Below are 23,492 nucleotides of genomic sequence, written 5' to 3'. Positions count from 1 at the left end.
GCTCGCCTCGTCGCCGCCTTCGACCAAACGCTTGACCACAGCCGTCGCCATCTCCATCCAAAGCTCGTGACCGCCGCTGCTGCCAACCACAGCCACCAAGCTCAGATCAAGGTTTAATTTTTTTAAATTTTGTTGTTAATTTTGATGAGGAATAGGAATTGGGTAGGATTAGGGTTTTGATGAATGATTTGGATTGATTAGGGTTTATGATTTTAGATATGAAAATTTTTAGTTTTTATCTTGTGAAATATGATGAATAATGTGATTTTATAGTTAGGGTTTATCCATTATTTACATATGATAAATAATGATTAGGGTTTAGCCATTATTTGGGATTGATTTGTGTATTAAATTTATTTAAATATGATGAATAATATGATGAATAATGATGAATAAAATTTTCAGTTGTAATAAACTATTTACATACGATGGATTGTTGATTTTTAGTTTCGATGGCTAACTCTATACCCATTATTTGCTTCTTCAATGGGAGTCTCGGCGTCGGAGTGAATAATTTGTCTATGTATGATGGAGGTTCTAGGAAAATGTTCATGCTATCTCAGTCGTGTAATTTTGATAGAATGACTAAGGAAATACACAGAGTTGCTAAAATTAAGAAAGAAGACTATGCAATTACGGTGTTCTTCAACTGTCCGATAAATGAGAGTAGAACTATTGCCGTGGAGATTACCGACGATGAGGAATTTTCAACTGTCCGATAAATGAGAGTAGAACTATTGCCGTGGAGATTACCGACGATGAGGAATTGAATGACATGAAACAATTAGTGAACTATTGCCGTGGAGATTACCGACGATGAGGAATTGAATGACATGAAACAATTAGTCGAGAAGCAAGTATCAATTGAGTTGTTTATTGAAAAGTATCTGATTTAGGAATTTGCCCAAGTTTCACGACCTCAAGGAGAGTTTTCTCGGATGCTTGACTTAGACAATGAGTCGAGTGGTTTTATGATATCTCCAAGTAAAGATCTGTGCTTTCAACCACAACATTTAAGTGGGCATTCTATCGGTGGGACGCCAACTTAATATATTTAACGGCGCTTCGGGTTACCCACCAGTCGGAACAATTATAGAAGATGAAGCAAATAATGATTCAGATCATATTGAAGAAGATTGCGTGCAAATTGATAGCATGCATGTGGCAGCTGGAATCGATGATGACACCCGTTGGATGGAGTAATTTAATGTTAACAATGATTATATGGAAGCTGAAGATCCGTTGTCCGATGAGTTTTATAATGAGGATTGGATAAGTACTTCTCAAGCTGGATTTGTTAATGTTGGTCCAAATTTTCAATGACCTAAGTACTTCACTTTTAAAAATAGGGATCTATTCGAGAGCAAGGAGGCACTGATCTTTGCAATCCGAGAATGGTCCATCAAGAATCGGGTCAAATTCAAGCCGGTAAAAACTAATGCAACAAACTACAATGTGAAATGTTTCTTTAACGAGAACATTGAAGTAGGGAACGCAAATGAGCATGATGAGAGAAATAGAAAATGTCCTTGGTTGCTAAATGCCGCCGTGAGAAAATCATAAAATGGGCAATTTGTAATATCTAGATATTGCGGATTTCATACATGTTGCAACCCGTCGGTGGATGTCGATGATTATTCTGCATCTTCTTCTTATATATGTAAGCTAATTATGCCTGAAGTTAGAGTTGAACACTATCTGAATGCAAGTCAGATATTTCAGAGGGTATATGACATGCGAGGGATTAAGATATCTAAATATAAGACATATGATGCAAGGAGGAAAGCGTTGTCTAAAATTTTTGAAGATTGGGAAAAATCATATGAATTATTTCCACAGTATCTTGAAGCTATCAAGCGAAATAATCTGGGTCTTGAATACGAAATATTATCCGAAGAGATTACACCGGGTATGGAGAGGTTCACTCGAGTGTTTTGGGAATTTGATCCTGCTAATAAGGGCTTCACTTTTTGTCGTCCGCTTTTGAGCATTGATGGTACACATTTATATGGAAAGTATAAAGGCGTGCTTCTTGTGGCGACCGGTGTAGATGCAAATGGCAGGTTATTTCCTCTAGCATTTGCAGTCGTGGAGGTGGAGGATACGTCTAGTTGGAAGTGGTTTTTTGAACTTATATACAAGTGGATTCCAAGTGTCTGTGTGCTAAGAATAATTACTTTTATCTCGGATAGGATGAAAGGAATTATAAGGGCGTTACATGAGGGTTTTAGTGCACCACATCACCATCGATATTGTTTGAGGCATATAAGAGATAATTTCAAAAAAAACACAGTGAGATTAAGTTGCAAAATATTTTGTGGTAATGGGTGTGCAACTGACACATTAGTGTATGAACATTATAGGGAGAAAATCAAGTCTTTATTATTAGACGCACAAAATTGGATTGAAAATAACTTAAAGCCTCAATTCGAGCGTCGGTGGGCATTATGTAAGGATGAGGGTGTGTGATTTTGCATGATGACAACTAATTGCTCTGAGAGATTTAACGGCGTTCTTAAAAGAGCACGAGCTATGCCAATACAATCTTTGGTTGTCCGTTCTATATACTAAACGCATACTTCAACAAAAGGCGTGGTGATGGCATAGACTGAACAACATGTTACACACCAAAAAATGAGGCCATTTTGCATAGAAGAATTGAGGCAGCAAGATCATGTCAAATTACTGTATTCAACGACAACGAATGGCAGGTACAGGATTGTGATGGTATCTACACCGTTAAACTATTTGATGTTGATTGCACTTGCACATGTAACATACCACAACTCCAAAAAATACCCTGTGCACATGTGCTTGCGTCTTCTTCCAATCAGCCGGGAGGTGCTAGAATTCCCTATAATCAGTATTGCTCGCCTTGGTATTCAACAGCTCACTATCAAAAGACATATAGTGTGTAATGACCGAGAATTTTGATACTTATAAAATTAGTTTAGTGCAGTAAAAATTTATAGAATTAATCTGTTGTATTGTCTATACTATTACATACTATTTTAAATAATACGTTGTATTATTGTTACTATTACGTATTATTTCGTGTATTATGTTGAATTATTAATTACATATTATTTGTGTAAATTGTTGAATTATTTTAATTATCGTGTATCAGCTGTCGTATTAGCACAACTAGTACGTTTTGATTTGTAGATATTTATCCCATAATTATTTAATTTTAAATATAAGTAAATATATTTTATTTATTAATTATTCTTGTTTAATTGTACAATATGGGTATATTTTGACTATTTCGTATCAACTTTTGTATTAGCACAACATGTATGTTTTTATTTGTAGATAATTATTATATAATTAGTTTAATTTTTAAATTCCCATAATTATTTATTCTAATTATTTTTGTTTTAAACCTTAACCCTAAACCCTAATTTCCTATATATATATATATATATATATATATATATATATATATATATATATATATATATATATATATATATATATATATATATATATATATATATATATAATTTAACGTTTTTTCTCTTTCTTCCCCAAACCGTTCCGCCACCAACATCTTCATCTCTCTTCCCTCTCGTCCTCCCCCGACGCGTCGTCGACCCCGCTCAAGGAGCTCGTCGCCCTCTTCCTGAACCCACGCCCTTCGCCCGCCAGACCCACCTCCGCCTCCTGTCGCTCCCCTGCGCTGCCGTGCTCGCCCTCATCAACCGCCGAGCTCCCGTTCAGGCCACCTCAAGCCACGACCGCTTCTGCTCCAACTGCCGACCCACACCATCCAGGCTGTTGCCGTACACCGCCACTCCCTCTCTTTCAGCCCGAGCTCTCCCTTGGCTCGCCACCGCTCGATCCTCAGCCCGAACCTCAACGCCATCACGACCAACAAGCCCTCAAGCCCGCTCAACCCGTCGTCGACCGAGCCAGCCACCGCCGCCTCGCCTCCAGCGCTGACGACCACCTCCGGTAGCCCTAACCGACGAACGTCACCGCCCTCACCGTCGAACCTGTCATCGTCGGACCCCTTGGTCTCATAGGCAAGATCTCACTACTCTGACTGGTCATTACAATTTTGTTATACTGTAAATTAAGTATATGCAGGATCCCGTTACTCAGCTTGTCATTCTTTACATTTTCAGATCTATTATGAGTTGTCTGTATATATTAGTTTGTAATATAATTACCTGCGTGGATAGTTTGATGAAGAATATTAAAATATATTATAGTAATATGATAAATAGCATTTTCAGAATAATTATAAGGAATTAAAAGAATTTAGTTCGGCAAAAGAATCATTTTTAGATAATTATAATTTAGTTCGGCAAAAGAATCATTTTTAGATAATTATAATAATTTAAAAGAATTTATTTTGGAAAATGATTAGTTTAGATTAATTGTTAAGCGAAATAATTTAAAATGAATTAATTTAGAAAAAGATTATTTTCTAAATTATGTAGACGTTGTTTATGATTTATAATTCTTAATTTTTTTTTGTTATTTGATATGCTATGATATTATTACACATGATTAGTTGCATTGATTGTTCATTGTTGTGATTGAGAATTGTTAGGAGCTCATAACTATAGTGACCTGTATGACACAGTTAGGATCTAGAACCTCGTGTGTAGTTGACCTGGAATTATGAGAATTGGGGTGAGAAGTCTTGGTCTATGTGAGCGGTTGTGATTGTTGATGTATATTCCAGGCTCGTGCCGGTGAAGTTTGTGTAGTCACCGGGGTGGGTCTGAGGAGTTGAGATATTTGTGTATTCCGGGATCGCGCCGGTGAAGTTTGTGTAGTCACCGGGGTGGGTCTGAGGTGTCGTGATATGTGATTGTTGTTTATTTCCAGGCTCGCACTAGTGAATCGTTTCGCACTGGGGTGGGTCTGAGGAGCAGTGATCGGATGTGTTTATTGTTTATTTTCAGGCTCGCGCTAGTGAATCGTTTTGTACTGGGGTGGGTCTGAGGAGCAGTGATATTGTGATTATTGATTATTTCCGAGCATGCACCAGTGAAACGTTTCGCACTGGGGCGGGTCTGAGGAACTAGTGAGATGTGGTTGTTAACCAGATATCCAATAATGTGAACTTTGACTCTGTGTGAGATGTGAACCAGTGACCTATATAGGATGGCTAGTTGCATGACTCGTTTCTTGGCTAATTATGAGTTCTTATGAGATATAGGCTAGTTGTGTTTCTTTTCATACATAGATCGGGATTAATATTTAATTATTTACAATTCGAGATATATGGTATATACATGAGGGTTTCCTTGTTTGGATTATTTCGCTCGACGTACTACGTCTCTTATTGTAGATTTTTAAGTATTAATTCCATCTAGTGTATGATCCTGTTACTTGGATGATTTCTGATCGCTAGCTGCATGATCTTGTTACCCGTTTGATTTATGGGTTCTTATGATTATCATGTTTTAGTAGTGAATTTGCATGTTGATTTTGTTGGATTTCCGGATGCATGTGCTTTTGTCAATTCTGTTATCGTATCATTTTCTGTTTTGGTTTTCGTTGTTCTATTTGTTTTGTGGGGTCTTGCTGTGTGCCATACATGCTGACGTACACCTATTTTCTCTGGTGTACGTCAGACTTAGAGAAAGAACAGGTGCAGCAGGAGTCAGAAGATTCTCAACAGGAGTGCCTTGTAGACGGAGCAGAAGAAGAAGTCGAAGCCTATTCTTTGATGGTTCCACTTTGCTTTTGTAGTTCTTTCTTTTTTCCATTGATCGATGTATTTTTGTATCTCTTCAGTATTCATTTGTTTAGTTTTGTATAAGGGCATGTTGACCCGAATATTATGTCTCGGATGTTATCACATTTATGATATGATATTTTTATTCTGGGTTTGTCTATTATATTCTTGCTAATTATGATTAGGGACCTGTGACTTCGCATTGTATTTATTTCCAGATGCTTAGCATATTGTATTGAGAAGAAAAGAAAAGGAAAAAAAATGATATGGTATATTTCTTCTCAATCTAATACGTCGCGGGCTTGTTCACGTTCTGATTTCAGGGTATTTTGGGAAGCGGGGCGTGACATAGTGAGAGTTTTCATCCACCTGATGATAGTTGGTTTTGGCCTGAATATAATGGACCGCATATAATTCCACCTCAATACTTGAGACAAGCAGGTCGACCACGATCTGTGCGGATTAGGGGAACCATGGATCAAGGGCGAGAAGAAGTTGTCAAGCATAAAAACTGTAGTCTTTGCAAACAACCGGGACATACTCAATCTCGTTGTCCATCTTGACACATTAGCTAGCAACTAATTGGTGATTTTACTTTTTTTTATTTTTATATACTTTAATAAAGAAACTTAATTACTATTTGGTTGATTATTGACATGTGTATAATTGTATGTGCAGGTTTCTACACCATGGATCCTTGGTCGGTTAGTGATGAGGTCGTATATGACTAGGCTCAACATCGTTCACATATATATCCTGTACAGAGGTAATTCAGTTACTTTATAATTACAATATTTACATTTACATAATCTTGCATTCTTATACTATCATTTGCTCTACAGAGAGGAGGGAGTATCGTTATGGTTGATCATAGCCTCAACCATAGCCATTGGCGGTTAGAGGATGAGCGTATCATATCAGCTGTAGGACGGGCTGGCTTCTTGACTTGTTCAAAACTTCATTGGATAAAGCTCGATTGGCCCCTACTCACCGCGTTGATGGATAGATGGAGACCTGAGACCAATACTTTTTACTTCCGAATGGGCGAGGCTACCATTACTCTACAAGATGTAGCTGTGATACTCGGTCTCCGCATAGATGGTCCGTGCATTATCGGCACTGATAGTGATGTATGGCCGACAAGGTGTGAGCAATTGTTAGGTATAGCTCCAGAGTCAATACCTCGAGGAAATATTAAATTGAAGTGGTTGAGAGAGACCTTCTCAGTACCATTGCCTGTTGAAGCCCCATAAATATTAGTTGACCAACATGCACGTGCATAGATTATGCACATGATTGATACTATATTATTTCCAGATTCAAGTAAAAATAAAGTGCATGCGAGGTATGTGTATTTATAATATGAATCTGTATTTCATTGAATTAGTTTATTTTAATAATTTAGAATATTGTGAATATGCTAGGTGGTTACCACTCCTCGAGGACTTGGACGCATGTGGTACAAAATCGTGGGGTAGTGTCGTTTTGGCGTACTTATATAGAGAGATGTCCAAAGTGACATTTATGCAAAACAGTGAGCTTAAATGGTGTCTAAGCTTATTGCAAGTATGGGCATGGGAGAGACTTCATTTGAAGCCGAGACTATGCACGAATTTACAATTAGATGGACAAATTACACTGGGATGCATGTATTGTATTTTTTATGTAGCGAATATAATTGTAGTTATCATTGTGGTACTAAATGTATGACCAACATTTTTCTGTAGATGGAATGTCAAAAAATGTTATGACAAGACCCCGACTAGACAATTAGATTTCTACCGAAATAAGCTTGACCGTATGAAGATTTTTTAGGTATCATTGCCAAAAACATGCGCTTTTTCTTCTACATATCAAATTTACTTTTTTGATATGCAACGATTAAATTTCTGTAGATGGAATGAGAGCCCTACACCTAACTTCTACCTCACCTACCCCCAATATGCACAGAATATCAAGTTGTATTGAGAGCTAGAGTTCCTCTTATATGTTTGGAGATAGTATAAATACATGTATCAAACCGCGTGCTTCGACAATTTGGTCGTGTACAACATGTTCCGTAATTTGTTGAAAAGATAGAGAGGAAGGCAAAGAAAGGAGGCCAACAAATAAACTGGATGGTCGTGCATCAAGCTTTTATACACAGATGGAATGATAGACATTTTTGTATTGTCAACCAAATTCAACCAACTCTTCGGGAATCAGATTACTACACTTGGTATTGAGGGATAACCCGAAGATGGATACTTCATGCGACCACAATACCTGTTGAGTCGCTAAGAGGATATGTGCCCTGGGGTATAGATGAGAGAGAATTAGTAAATATTTTCATATTTTGATTTAAGTCTGTAGGCGTCAAAAAATGCTAATAGGTATCCCAAACATAGAGAAGATCACTCAAAAAATCACAAGAATTGATTTCATACTGTTTTTGGAAAATCAAGACAGGTATGAACTGTCTCACAAGCGAGACAGACTTTGCTGTCTCGCCAGCGAGACAGACTTTGCTGTCTCGCCAGCGAGACAGTATTAAAATGGTCAAAAACCACATTGATAACTGCCCTACATGTGTCCATTAACTGCCAAGGGACGTGGGAAACATCGTGGGCTAAAATCACGTGAATAACTGCCAAAATAACGGAGTTAGAAACGTGGGAAGGCAGTTAAAACGAAAACTGTCAGATAGTTACTGTTTCCGAGACAGTATTTACTGTCTCGCAGGCCGAGACAGCAAACACTGTCTCAGCCGCCGAGATAGTAAACACTGTCTCGCCAGCCCAGTTACAGACCCCTGAGGCTATAAATACCCCCCTAGGGTCACTTCTGACGAGGATCGAGCATATTTTCGAGCAATTCAGAGCAGAGAGAGAGCAGACGCTGTTATTCTTGGATTCCCTTGAGATTCGAGCTTTGACTTGATTTCAAGAAGAACGACTATCTTACTTTGATAAGATATCGTTTTAAATTCTCACTTCGATAAACGAAGGAAGAATCATAAAACCCCCCTTCACGATCTGTGATTCAGTGGTCCACGAACCAAAGCGTTCCTGACACAGGCAAAGTCCCACTAAACAGGATTCGATAGACGACTTCTGTGTTATTTTCTCAAAAGTTATAATTTTTGCTTTGTTGTGTAGAAGAGGTCTTATAAAAAGACTATTTCTTTGAATTTATTGTAATCAAACCAAAGTATAATGAATTCCTCAACAAAACCAATTTTTGACGAAAACAAACTGGCAACCACAGTGGGAGCCAGCGGCCTCGCTGCCGAGGCCGCGGTGTCGCAACCGATTAAGATCGTTGTCAATGAAGAGATCGAATACGAGTTCGATCAGGCGAAGTTTGAGGAGTATTTGTCATCCTCATCTGCGAAATCTTCCTCGTCTCGCAAATATAGAAAGATTTCGTCTTCTAAGAAAACTTTCAAGTCTGCAATTCCAACAAATGCCGCAGGTGAAGATTCTTGCCCGATCGTTGCTAAGGAATCTGCCTGCAACGTTTTTGCTCCAAGTGACTCCGTACCAATTAAGGAGTCATTGAATCATAGCTCGCCGGTGCTGACGAAGAGGGCTCATCAGAGACAGCGCCAGCGCCGTGCTCGTCAATTGGCTAAGGCCATGCAACAAACCGATGGGGTTCATTACTATGCGGACCTAGAGTCGAGGAAACAGAAAATGACTCAGTTGCCTCAGCGGCAAAATAATCATATTTCTGCACAGCTTACGATGGAGGAGTGGACCCTCGTCAAAAGGGCTCGCTCAACCCTTAAGGAACGAATACAAAGGCGTCAGGTGAAGACCGCCCGTGCCCGCGCTCTTCGTCAACAAAAACAAGGAATCAAGAAGGAGTTGGTGTCTGAAAAACCACCAAAGAACCGTAGAGTTTGGATTCCGAAGGCGCCGCAAACATCCGTTCTGGGCCCATCTACTGCAACACCAGTCAAACCCTGGGTTAGCCCAGATTTATCAAAGTTCAAGATCACAATGGCGGATCGCCTCGGTCCTTCGGTGGACGATCAAGGCAAAACCCCAATCAAAGAACAATCAGATCCTGTAAATAAACCCTTAGTGGTTTCATATACAGGGGGTCGTAAACACGCTCCTGTCAGAACTACACCAATCCAAAACGAGAGAATACCAGTTCATTCTCGTTTAGGACCTATGAAAAATCCACACCCTCATGGGGGTGTATTTAAAAATTTAACCTTGGAACGCCCAAAGGTGACGACTGATCGCCCTGTGCATGTTAACAAGGTTCTGAAAACACAGATAGGTTGCTCAAATCACAATAACGATGAGCTGTACTATCAGAAAAATAATTCAAGAAAAAGGATTGTCCGAGAAAACGAGTCTCATTGCGCTTGCGAGAGACTCATTAAAGCAGTGCTGACAGAATGCGGATGCTCTAAAAATAATTCAACAAGAGTCTCCGTATTTCAAAGATTGTCCAATGAAGCGTCAAGACCCAAAATGAGACGTTTCAACAAGAAGAAACCTGTAATCCGACAAGATGAGTTCCCTGAGGTCACTATCAACATGACCAACAAAGGAAAGCAACAGTCAGTTAACCCCGACCCTGATTTCTCCCCGGGAGGGAGAGTTGAGCAGGGTCTTTCTCAGAGGATGTCGCGGTTACAAAGAAGAGCCAACCTACGTCGAGATTACAAGAGAATGCACGAGGGGTTATCTTCAGACGAAGAATTGTCAGACACTTGTTCTGCTGTCGCTTCAGACGATACCGCATCCAGTGTTGGGCGAGTCAGAGAATCATTCGCAATTACGCCGGATCAACTAGCTAATATATTACAGGAAGCGTTGGCTAAACAACGCGAAGAAATTAGAGCTGAATTCAAAACCGAGATGGAGTTGACTATGCAACAGATGCGAGATTTGCAGGTTCAGCAACACCAACCGGAATCAAGCCAAAGAGCAGAATCCAGCCGGCGTAATGAAGAAGATGAGACTATCTTCGACAATCCTCCTCCAGATAAAGACAATTCCGGAAGCGGTCCGACCAAATCATCCTCTCAACCTCCACAGATCTATTTGAAGAAGAGTGAGGAAGAGGACACAATATCCGGGAACGAATCCCTAATGGTCCGGTCATTCGTAGGAACCCTCTGCGGGCCTGCCTTCGATTGGTACTGACGCCTTAAGCCTGGGAGTATCACTAGCTGGGAGGATATGGAAGAATTATTCCTCACCAATTTCTTCGACGACGACACAGAGGTCTCTATTGGCACGTTGTTGGACGAGAAGCAGAAGGATGGGGAGTCGGTTGATGTTTTTGTCAAACGATTCCGGGACAAAGCGGTGAACTGCAGAGATCCACTCACAGAGGAATTTATTCTGCAAACATGTCACAATAACTTGTCGCTGGATGTATTAGAGGTCATGGGGATTGTGCCCTCTAAAACTTGGAAAGAGTTGAAAGTGGGAGGTGAACAGGCTGAACGCTTTCTCAAGAGAAAGAATTTGGAAAGAGGTCTGCCACCAGCTAATAACCAAAAACAGAATTTTAATCCTCGAGGCCGAGGAAGAGGGTCTGTAATGACCGTAAAATTTTGATACTAGTTAAAATAAATTTTCGGTATTTTAAAATATTTAATTATGATTTTTAAAAGAGTATTTGTATTTTTCTCGATTTTCTAGAATTTTCTATGATTTAAAGTCTAAGTTTTATATTTATTTAAATGGTTTTTATATTTATAAATTAATTTAGTGCAATAAAAATTTATGGGATTTATCCGTTGTGTTACTGATACTATTACATATTATTTTAAATAATACGTCGTATTATTATTACTATTACGTATTAATTCTTGTATTATATTGAATTATTAATTACGTATTATTTTAAATAATACATCGTAATATTATTATTATTACGTATATTTTTGTATAATACACTGTACTATTAATTACGTATTATTTGTGTAAATTATTGTAATTATTGCATATTAGCTGTCGTATTAGCATAACTGGTACGTTTTATCGTGTAGATAATTGTCACATAATTATTTGATTTTAAATGTAAGTAAATATTTTTTATTATTAATTATTTCCGTTTAATTGTACAATATGGGTATATTTTTGACAGTTTCATATCAACTGTTGTATTAGCTCAAAATGTACGTTTTTATTTATAGATAATTATTATGTAATTAGTTTAATTTTTAAGTACCCAAAATTATTTATTTTAATTATTTTTCGTTTAAATACCTGAAACTATTTGAAAATACTCCAACATTATTTTGCTCCCGCGACAAACCCCAACAACCCCGTTCTCTCCCTCCGCATTTTTTCAAAAATGACTACTGCACGCGTATCTCACTCAATATTTTATTTTTATTATTTTATTCATTTTTTTATCTATTTAAACCCAGCCCCTCTCTCATTTTGTACCCAGCTCATTTCTCTCTCTCTCTTCCTTCTCTCTCTTTCTTTCTTTCTCTCTCTCGCTGTCGACAGCGAGCTCGAGCTCCGACCGCCGCTGACTCCGACGAGACTGACCGCACCGCTGCCCTTCTTCCTCCCGCCTCGCTGCTGCGCCCCACCTCCTCACGCCACACGAGCTCGCCAGCCTCGCGTCACTCCCCTACCGCTCACCCTCGCGCCTTGCAGCATCTCCGGCCCTGTCCCACGCCTGCCTACGACAATCGCGCGAGCACCCCTGAGCTCCGCCTCGCGCCCCACCCACCTCCTCTCTCTCGCCTCGACCACAGCAAACCTCCCCAAACCACCCTCATCTCCGCCGCCGTGCTCCACCTCTAGCCACCCGCCCTGACGCCCTTGTTCCGCGCAGCGCCGCCTCCTCCGCCCTGAGCCGAACCCGACCTCGTGCCAGCCTCTCCGCCGCCTCAGTCACCACCAGCCACCCCGTGAACACATCCAGAACTCCTCTTCCTCCTCCGTTCGCGTCCTCGCGGCAGCCCCCGAGCCCGACTCAAACCTCAGTCGCGCTCGCCGTTCGAGCAGGCCGCCCTGCCCAGCAGCGAGCCGCTGCCCCGTCACCGCTGCCCACGTCGACCGAGTTCGCGTTTCTGTTCCACCGCGCTCAGACAGATCCTGGTCGTCACGGTCGAATCTGTTCGACACAATAACCCCGAGCAAGATCCCGAACCTTGATTATTTCATTTTAATTATTAGTTTATCGTAAATTATTTTATGACTCGTCATTCAATTTTTTGATCTGTTATGAGTTAATTAATTAGATTAGTCTGTGATTTATTATTACCTGCGTGGGATTGTTTGACATGAATAGCTGTGTGGAAGTTTGTTGTTTTATCACTTAGTTGTTATCCAATAGGAGAGACTGTACATGGAGACGACTCCTGTTAAAAGTATGATTTATAAGCGTGCTTTCACGGCATGGCTGTACCCTTGATATCGATATCCCGGTATGAGGTTTTCTTGATTATTATTATTATTATAGCATTGACTAGACGATGCACTCTTGATCGGACGTGTTACGAGTCACGGTTATGTTCATAGTTTTACAGAAGTCGTTCCACGGTAACTCCGTGGCTAGTGCATAATATTTCATGTACAGTTGCTTAATTAATATGACAAACATGGGGTTATAAAGGGGAATTGGACGGAGAATATAACATGTATATAAACGGGCACAGCGCTTTCTTGTTATCGTGATATCGTGAGTGTTATATACATGGGCCAGAGGGCCAATACTTGACTTGAAGGCGGCCCCCGGACGACTTTACGGGGACCCGATTATATACATCAAAATATTCTTCCCCAATTCAAATAACATGTAAAACAAGAATAATATGCTTGTGTGCTTCTGGTGGACCTTGTTAGTTTTGTTGAGATGTAGACCAGTGTTGTTCTTTTCATACATAGATCGGGATTAATATTTAATTATCTGCAATTTGAGACATATGGTATATACATGAGGGTTTCCTTGTTTGGATTATTTCGCTCGACGTACTACGTCTCGAGTTGTAGATTTTTAAGTATTAATTCTATCTATGGTATGCCCTTGTGATTTGGATAATTAGACTGATCGCTAGCTTCATGATCTCGTTACCTGATTGATTTTGGATGCGTTATGTTATTATGATTTAGTAGTATTTTCATGTTGATTTATCGTATCGTTTTTCGCATTGGATTTCCGTTCGTTCTATTTTCTTTTGTCGGGTCTTGTCGTGCGCCATGCACCTGACGTACACCTGTTTTCTTTAGTGTACGTCAGACTTAGGAGAAGAACAGGTTCAACAGGAGCCAGAAGATTCTCAGCAGGAGTGCCTTGTAGATGAAGCGGAAGAAGAAGCCGAAGTTTAGTTATTCCCTCCAGTTGTTCGATGGTCTTAGCTTATTTTTGTAGTTCTTTCTTTTTCATTGATCGATGTATTTTTCTATCTCCTCAGCACTCATTTGTTCAGATAGTTTTGTATAAGGGCATGTTTGACCCATATTTTTATGTCTCGGATGTTATCCCATTTGTGATATGATATTTTTTTATTCTGAGTTGTCTATTATATTCTTGCTGATTGTGATCGGGGACCTGTGACTTCGTATATTATATTTTTGACGCTTAGCGTATTAGATTGAGTAGAAAGAGTTTTATTATTTATTTCTACTCAACCTAATACGTCACGGGCTTGTTCACGTTCCGTTTCCCCGGTATTTTGGGAAGCGGGGCGTGATAGGGTCCGCGGCAGCTGTCGATGCTCATCAAACATCACAACAACTGCAGCAACAACCGCAGCAATCGTCTTTCCAACTGGCGCCAAATCAGAATCAACAACCTCCGAGGCAACCCAAGACTTCGGAGCCCAGATTCCCGAAAGAATACTCTTTCAAAGATGATGAAGTTTCGGTCATCTTCAAATACCTGTTAGAGAATAATAAGATCAAGCTTCCGCCGGTCACAAACCAAGAAGAAGCAACGAAGATCAATGACCCAAAGTATTGTGCATATCACAGAAGGGTCCACCATCCCACTAAGGCGTGTTATGTCTTAAAGGACAAAATACAAACCTTAATTGATGTTGGCATCGTAACACCGAAGTCGAAAGAGAAGAAAGTAGGGGCAAATGCGGTGTCTATCAGCTTCGGATCGGTTCCTTTATCCTGGTTTCAAGACGAACCAGTATCAAAGGTCAAGATGCAGACCATCAACGATGACCCGCATGGACAGCGCCAAAAAGAGCTTGTATCTCACACAACCCCCAATGGCGAAATCCTTTGGGTTCATCCGGATTTGCTTGAAGATGAACAGTAGACGACATCCACATCGAAGAAGAAATCAAACAGCAAAGGGAAAGAGAGCCTCGGCAATTCCGGAGAAGAATGATGAACAGATTCCAGCTTTACCGCTTTCTGAGGAAGAGCAAGAATCTTTTGCTACAAGGGGTGGGAATGAATACCATTATAAATATCCTGAAACATCTAACCCAAATGCTACAACTCTGAAGGAGCTGGGGGTAGTTGTAACTCCTCCAGTAGCTGCTGAAAAGACACAACAACCGGCTAAGCAAAAAGAGAAGGAACCCCAACGTAAAGAGGTTCAAGTTCCGAAGCAGTCTCGTTTCAACCGACCGATTGGACGAGATAAAGCGGAAAGCTCTAACGCACCATACCGCTTCGAATCATGGCTCAATTAGCTAATATCCCAGCAAGAATCACGCTGTACGAGCTACTACGTCTCTCAAAGGATACCAGAGAAGCTCTACAAGAAGCGTTAGCTGATTCTGAAGTATTCCTCACCCAAATTAAGCCAACTCCTGAAGAGTCAGAGTCATCAGTTCAGCTGGCAGCTACGAGATTCCCTTGCATAGCTTTTACCAAAGAAGATATGCAAGTTAAAAATTCGAAACATGATAGGCCTCTATATTTCACCGGATATATTGGCTCAAGCGTTGTCAACCGGATCCAAGTTGATCCGGGTTCCGCTGTTAGCATCATGCCACTTCGGTTGATGTACCACCTCGGAATCCCTGCCAACAAGCTAGCCTCCACAGGAACCGTTATCTACGGGTTTAACACAAGCGGGTCAAGGCCATTGGGGAAAATCCGAGTAAAGTGTCAACTTGGAGACCTGAAGTCTGAAGTCACCTGCTATGTGATCGATGCAGAGACTTCCTATAATTTACTGTTGGGTCGCCCATGGATTCACAGTAATCTTATAGTTCCCTCCACCCTCCATCAGTGTCTGAAATATGTCGACACTAACAACGAGGTTAAGACGGTGGTCGCGGATAAGCAACCGTTTAAGGGGTTAGAAAATTATTTTACTGACTCCCTTCTGTACCGGTGCCTGAATCGCATACTGAACAATCGGCCCATGGTACGCGAGCAAGGGAAAGAAGCTGATACGAAGCTGGGCTCGATTATAGTGAAGGTCTTGTACTGAATGAACATTGAACCTTCTTGTAATCGAATCTTGATCGGTGTGATTCCGTCGATAGCAAAGTTGTAACTGGCAGCTTGCCGATGTGAAATAATAAAATGGTGATTTGAGAGTATCGCGTTGTCTTGATGATGTAATCGAATGTACGAACCCTAAGTCTACATATGCCACTTCGTTCATCTGTACGACGACGAGAATACCTCCAAAATCATTCGGACACAACTATGATACTCCCAGCGAAGAACGGGGCCGGGGGGTGAAAAAGAGAATAGTCTTGGAAAAGGGAACCATCCCTACTCCAAATCTTTTCTGAATGTTATTCGGACGAGAGAAAAGCCCGAGCGACTTTCTCTCTCCGCGTATAGTTCTACAACAAGATTTTATGACAAAACAATGGTTAGACCTCTCGCTCGGTGAAGCGTCTTATTTTGGTCAAGGCGTCAGGGTTCCCCCCGTCCCGCCTACGTACCAAAAAGCGAAGACAAACAGCATAATATAATTCCAGCATAAAAGGGCGCCGTCTAGGTTTATGCTTCGATCAGTCTGATGACGAATATGGTCAACAGATTATTAGCCAACTAATAAATAGGAGTGGGCATTCATCCGATGCTTCAACTTGGGATTCTGATGTGAGCATTGGAGAAAGATTTAAGACCCTAATGTCGAACATGGCGACAGTTGATCCTTCCACAACAGAAGGAGATGATCAATTACCCGCTTGGGAAGATCCATGGATGCATTATATGAATATCCAATACGGCGATAGATTTGAGCAAAGAGAACCTCCTACCGAAGATAAAGTAGTTCAAGTTAATATGGGTGACGAAGCTAACCCAAAGCCTATATTTATCAGCGGTGATCTTCCAGCGGATGAAAAAGAGGAACTAATCGCACTCGTTAAAGAATATATCGACGTTTTCGCTTGGAACTACGAAGATATGCCGGGACTCAACCCCGATGTAGCAATGCATAGCCTTAATATTAAACCGGATGCCAACCCTGTCAAACAACAACAAAGACGGTTTCGTCCGCAGATTATGGAGGCAATAGAAGCTGAAGTCAAGAAATTAATTGATTCGGGTTTTGTCAGAGAAGAACAACATCCTGAATGGTTGGCCAATATCGTTCCAGTTCTTAAAAAGAACGGAAAAATCAGAATCTGCATTGACTTCAGAGATCTGAATACGGCCTGCCCCAAAGACGACTTTCCTCTACCAATTACGGATGTCATCATTGACAACACATGCGGGTTTGAAAGAATGTCATTCATGGATGGATTTTCCGGGTATAATCAAATTAAGATGCACCCAGATGATGAAAATCATACAGCATTCAGAACACCCCTTGGTGTCTTTTGTTATACTGTTATGCCATTCGGTTTGAAAAATGCCGGCGCTACGTACCAACGAGCAATGACGAAGATCTTTCAAGAACACCTTCGGAAGACCGTCGAATGCTATGTTGATGACCTTGTCATTAAGAGTCGTGATAAAAGCGATCACATTAACGATTTGAAGACGATGTTCGATCTTATGAGGAGTCATCAGCTAAAAATGAACCCGACTAAATCCTTCCTTGGAATGTCGAGTGGTAAATTTCTTGGGTTCGTCGTCACCACAAAAGGTATTCATATAGATCCTGATAAAGTAAAGGCGATACATGAATTGCAATCCCCGAGAAATCTTAAAGAACTCAGGGGGTTGCAAGGTCGATTGGCATATATCCGTCGATTTATATCAAATCTGTCTGGAAAATGTCAACCGTTCTCTAAACTTGCAAAGAAAGGCGTGTCGTTCATTTGGGACGAAGCATGCCAAAAGGCATTCGAAGATATTAAGAAATATCTAGCGAATCCACCTATTCTTGTTGCACCGAAATCGGGCAGACCGTTTTTGATCTATGTCAAAGCGACGAGCCATTCGTTAAGTGCATTACTTGCACAAGACAACGATAACGGTCACGAACAAGCTGTGTATTATCTGAGTCGTACATTGGTAGGAGCTGAGTCTCGTTATCCGATGATCGAGAAGGAATGCCTCGCCTTGGTATTCGCAATCCAAAAAATGCGACATTATTTGGTGGGACAGACAATTTATGTCATTTCCAACATAAACCCAATCCGGGTATTCATGACCCAACCGGCTTGGCGTCTAGCCAGGTGGGCTCTACTATTATCACAATATGATCTGTATTTCAAGCAACAAAAATCGGTTAAAGGACGAGCTATTTGCGATCTTTTAGCAGAAAACCCTACGAAGGATGTAGTAGAGTTATACGATGATCTTCCGGATGAAACTCACGAAGTTAATGTCACCTCACATCAACAAGTGTGGCAATTATACTTCGATGGGGCTTCCCGTGCAGCCAACGTAGCGAGCGCACCCGGATGTTCTAAAATCTCCTCAGGAGTGGGGGTCGTTTTAGTTTCCCCGGGAAAGCACATCTTAATAATGTAGCCGAGTACAACGCATTGATAATTGGACTCAATTTTTCCAAAGAGCTGGGGGTCGAATACCTTGAAGCTTTTGGAGATTCTCAATTGGTAGTTAATCAGATTCGAGGAGAGTATGAAGTCATAAAATCGAGACCTGATTCCATACCACCAGGTGGCCATCGAAATGGCAAGCTCGTTTGAAGAATTTTTCATCGAGTATGTTCCGCGTCTCCAAAATGCATACGCAGACGCGTTGGCGGCATTGTCTGTATCTCTGGCTCAACCTCCAGAGACAGAACAATTAATTACAGTGAGAACTCACCAACTTATTGTTCCGATCTACGACTCGGTTGCCAAAGAAGCATATTCAACAAAAGTTGAACCCGAAGTTCGAGATTAGCGTTTCCCTATCATCGATTATGTCCTACACGGTATCTTACCTGAAGACGTGAAAGAAAGGGATTCAATTCGGTGGAGAGCACCGAGATTTTACTACAACGCTGAATCACAAATGTTGTACCGACGGTCGTACGACGGTCTATTACTCCGTTGTCTATCCAGTAAGGAAGCAGAACAAGCACTCGAAGAGGCGCATGAGGGGATATGTGGTGCACATTAGCCCGGTCCTAAACTTTGTGACCGACTTAGGAGAATCAGATATTATTGGCCGACTATGATAAAGGATGCAGCTGACTACGCCCGGCGATGTCAATTGTGTCAATTACATGCAAATTATATGCACATGCCTCCAGAGCATCTTCACCCTTCGGCAACGTCATGGCCGTTTGAAACCTGGGGAATGGATATTGTTGGTCCTATAAATCCCCCGTCAGTCAAAGGTGATCGGTTCATCCTAGCAATCACCGATTACTTCTCCAAATGGGCTGAAGCGATTCCGCTCAGAGAAGTTAAAACGAATAACGTCATTGCATTCATCAAACACCATATCATCTACCGGCATGGTGTCCCAAGACGAATCATACATGACAACGGTCCTCAATTCATCAGCAACGCCTTCATCAGGTTTTGCGAGAAGTTCAGAATTCAGGATATTTCGTCGACAACTTACAATCCCACAGCAAATGGATTGGCTGAAGCCTTCAACAAAACAATCATAAAGCTCTTGTCAAAACTCGTGAAAACTAATAAACGAGATTGGGATGATAAGCTTGGCGCGGCTCTATGGGCCTATCGTACCACGGTACGTACACCGACGGGAATGACCCCGTATTTGTTGGTATACGGATGTGAAGCCGTTCTTCCGTTGGAAATACAAATTCCATCTCTTCGGATTGCTCTCGCAACACAGATGACAACAGAAGAACAACACCAAAAACGTCTCGAAGAACTCGAGATGCTCGACGAAAAACGCTTAGAAGCTCAACAGCATATTGAGTTCTATTAAGCCAGAATTTCCCGAGCTTTCGACAAAAAGGTTCGGCAACGGAGTTTCAAAGAAGGAGATTTGGTCTTAGCCGAAAGACGACCTATGATCCTTAACTCCAAGAAGAAAGGAAAATTCGAACCCAAATGGGAAGGACCGTTTGTGATAGAAACAGTCTATTCAAACGGTGCTTACCGCCTGATTACCCAGGATGGCAGCAAACTAATGATGCCAATAAATGGGAAGTTCCTGAAAAAATACGAACTCATTGTTATTTGTACATCATCTCAATTCCCACTTGGTCAAACCTTACTACAGTTAGGACCACAATCAAAATCTCCTTTCGATTCGTTTTGCGAACGAAAGATCCACTTTTGAATTGAATAATCAAACCTTATGACAGTTAGGATTATTCAAACCAGTCCAGATTCTTTAAATGGAGATCCCACTTTGAGTTTCTTTTGCAATAGGAGATAGAATATAAAATTCTCCCTCTCCAATTTTTGGGTTTATCTCTGCCAACAAACAAGAGACCAGGAGATAGAATATAAAATTCTTCCTCTCCGATTTTTGGATTTATCTCTACCAACAAACAAGAGACCAGGAAATAGAATATAAAATTCTTCCTCTCCGTTTTTTGGGTTTATCTCTACCAACAAACAAGAGACCAGGAATAGAATATAAAATTCTTCCTCTCCGTTTTTTGGGTTTATCTCTACCAACAAACAAGAGACCAGGAGATAGAATATAAAATTCTTCCTCTCCGATTCTAGGGTTTATCTCTACCAACAAACAAGAGATCGAAAGATAGAATACCCAATTCTTTCTTTATAATTTTGAGTTCATTTTCCTACGTAGGAAATATAACCTATTTGCATTTCAAAAGCCATGCTATTTACGCATGGGGGATGTTATCTCAATCCCTTATTAGAGATAAGTCTACATCTAACACATGTAGCCTACATATTCCACGTTGTAGTTCAAAGTCTAAAAGAGTTTAATTCTTTTAGCACAACGTTATATGTGAAACGGACCTAGATAATTCACATACTAGCCCGACTCAAACGGTAGTCGGTAAAGGCATATCAAATCCGTTGATGGCTGAGGATTTGCCAAAAATCCTATAAGTATTATGGTTATTTATTCTAAACAAGAATGAGTAATCATAATAACATCTCAATGAGCAAAAAGATTCAATATATTGATTAGGAGTGTTCAAATAAAGCTACAAAAATATATGTTCTCCAATTACAAGAGTTTATATTGACGAATCTGATCTTCAAGCTGCGAGAGCTCTAACGCACAAGCCTGTTCAAGCTCAGTTGCCAATTTAATTTTGAAAGCTTCTTCGTCAACACTTTGAAGCTCGACAATCTCTTGTTCCTTTTCGACGAGTATTTGATCCTGAAGATTAAGTTGCTGTAACAGGTCTTCTTCAGCTTGAGTTACCTTTGTCAACTCAGACTCCAGGATTTCACGAGCATCCTTGGCATTTACAAGTTGCTCTTCTAAGCGAGCTATCTCCGCTTGATTCGACTCTAAGTCCCGGCGCAGGTTAACCTTGGCGTATGTTTTCCTGCCAACACTCACCCTAAGTTGATTATTGTGGGCTCTTAGCTTTTGGAGTTCAAGATTAGCTGATTTTTTAGAATCACGCCACGCTTGTAACTTGGAGTCCATGTGAGAAGCAATATAGGAAGGTACGCTTTCAGTGCGAAGACCTTCAGAAGTTCAACATGTTGCTTCAAGTCGACTATATAGGCGTTGATCGAATCGGCTAACTCATTATATCCTTCCTCTCGAATCCCTGATATATAGCGGTCAAGAGGTCTCTTAAAATTCTCAAAGTGCGATCCTTTGGAGAGAATACGATCAACCATAGAATTCAAAAAGGAAATGAAGCCGTGGAGATCAGAGCAAATGCCAGCCTTATCCGGATCCTCGTCTGCTAACAAGGCTTGGATACAATTTTCTAATGATGAAGAAGCTGCGATGAGGGCAAATAAGTCAGTACAGAACATATATATGTATACACAATAATGAGCTGAAGCATACCAAGTTTAACAGAAGAGCCTTCAGCATGACTTTGTTCACCCAATAGTGGTAGTCCGGCCTCCTGAACAGCCAAACTTGGTTCAGGAATAGCAGCTTTTGACGCACCAGCTACGTCAGAAGATTTTTCAATCTCAACTTCAGAGAACTTTGGATCTAAGTTGAGAGGCTCCTTGGGAGAATATTCTGCAAACAAAAGAATCGTAATGAGTATGATGGAATGGTAATCAGAAATTTGAAACAAATGATGGGTAAAACTCACCAACTCTAGGCACAACATCAGCCGATGTACCAACTTCTTCAGTTGGTCTCGCTTTTGTTGCGACCGGACTAATTTGAGGGGTAACAGTGACTTCTATCATCATGGGATCCATGGGAGTAGCAGGTTGAGATTCGGGAATGAATGATTGAAGATCAACTTCGGTTCCCGTCCATGACGAGTGGTCACGACTCTCAGGTTGATCATGAGTCCCAGTGATTATAGTTGTATCAGTTCCGGCAACTGGTCCTATAATTCGAACACTTATATGATTAATCAAGTTAAAAATACAACGGTGGATTCTGTGGCTGCACCAGGAGTTTTCCCCGATAATAAATCGGAGACATACTGATGGTCGTCTTCAGAAAGATCAAGATCGAGGTTGTGCTCATTGAATTCCTCGACCTCCGTTACATGTGTGGCCTCTCCTTCAATAGATTCTTTCATTATGGCATCTATAAAACATGTAGAGTCATAAACAACATGCAGACTTAAACGAAATTGCTCAAAAAGACGATTAACATTACCTTTGTTGACCGGGACGGATTCGAGAGCTCCACTACTTGTACCCGCTTCTTTTAGCTTGACTAAAAGGAGACAAAGCGCACAGGTCATTAGAGGAGGCACACGGTCCGACTCATTCATTTCTCGGATTTCTCTTCCGAGAGGAGAAAGATCAGTACCTGTGTCTGTAGCCGATGGATCAATGTCAGGAGTTGGTGGAACACCAGCTGATCCTTCTTTCAGAGCATCCTGCATTTGTTGGACAAAGCTGGTTTCCTCAGTCTCCATACCTCCGGGAGAAGCAACATCAGCTGGCAATTCTCCTTCTTCTCGACTCCCTACAGAAGTTGAGCATGAAATAAGTTTGAGCGTTAAGAAGAGTAAAAGGAAGATAAAAACGAATTGTTACCATGTTCATCTGAAGAAACGCTACGAGCAGATGTCTCCTCTAAAGCAGGAAGACGAACACGTGGCTTAGAGACAGCCTTCTTTTGTCTTTTCAATGGACGCACCTCATCCTGAGCCCCAGATCCTTCGTGACGATGCTTAGTGCGCAATTCAACTCCGGGAAGGACTTGGGATTAAGCTTGAGTGGAAGGTCGTGACCTTTGCCTACGAGCAAGGGGAACTTCATCCTCTTCATCCTCTTCATCCCCACTATGAACTTCAACCGTCATTCGGTTGGGATAAGTCATAACGACTCTCTCCCTCCTTCTTTTTGGAGCATTCCTTTTTCAAAGAAAGAATCAGGGAGACCTGCTACTTCCTCGGAGCTTGAATTAGTCTCGCCCGC

Source organism: Asparagus officinalis, chromosome 7, assembly GCF_001876935.1.
Source record: "Asparagus officinalis chromosome 7, Aspof.V1, whole genome shotgun sequence".
NCBI lineage: Eukaryota > Viridiplantae > Streptophyta > Magnoliopsida > Asparagales > Asparagaceae > Asparagus > Asparagus officinalis.
Note: the sequence above shows the minus strand (reverse complement) of the source record.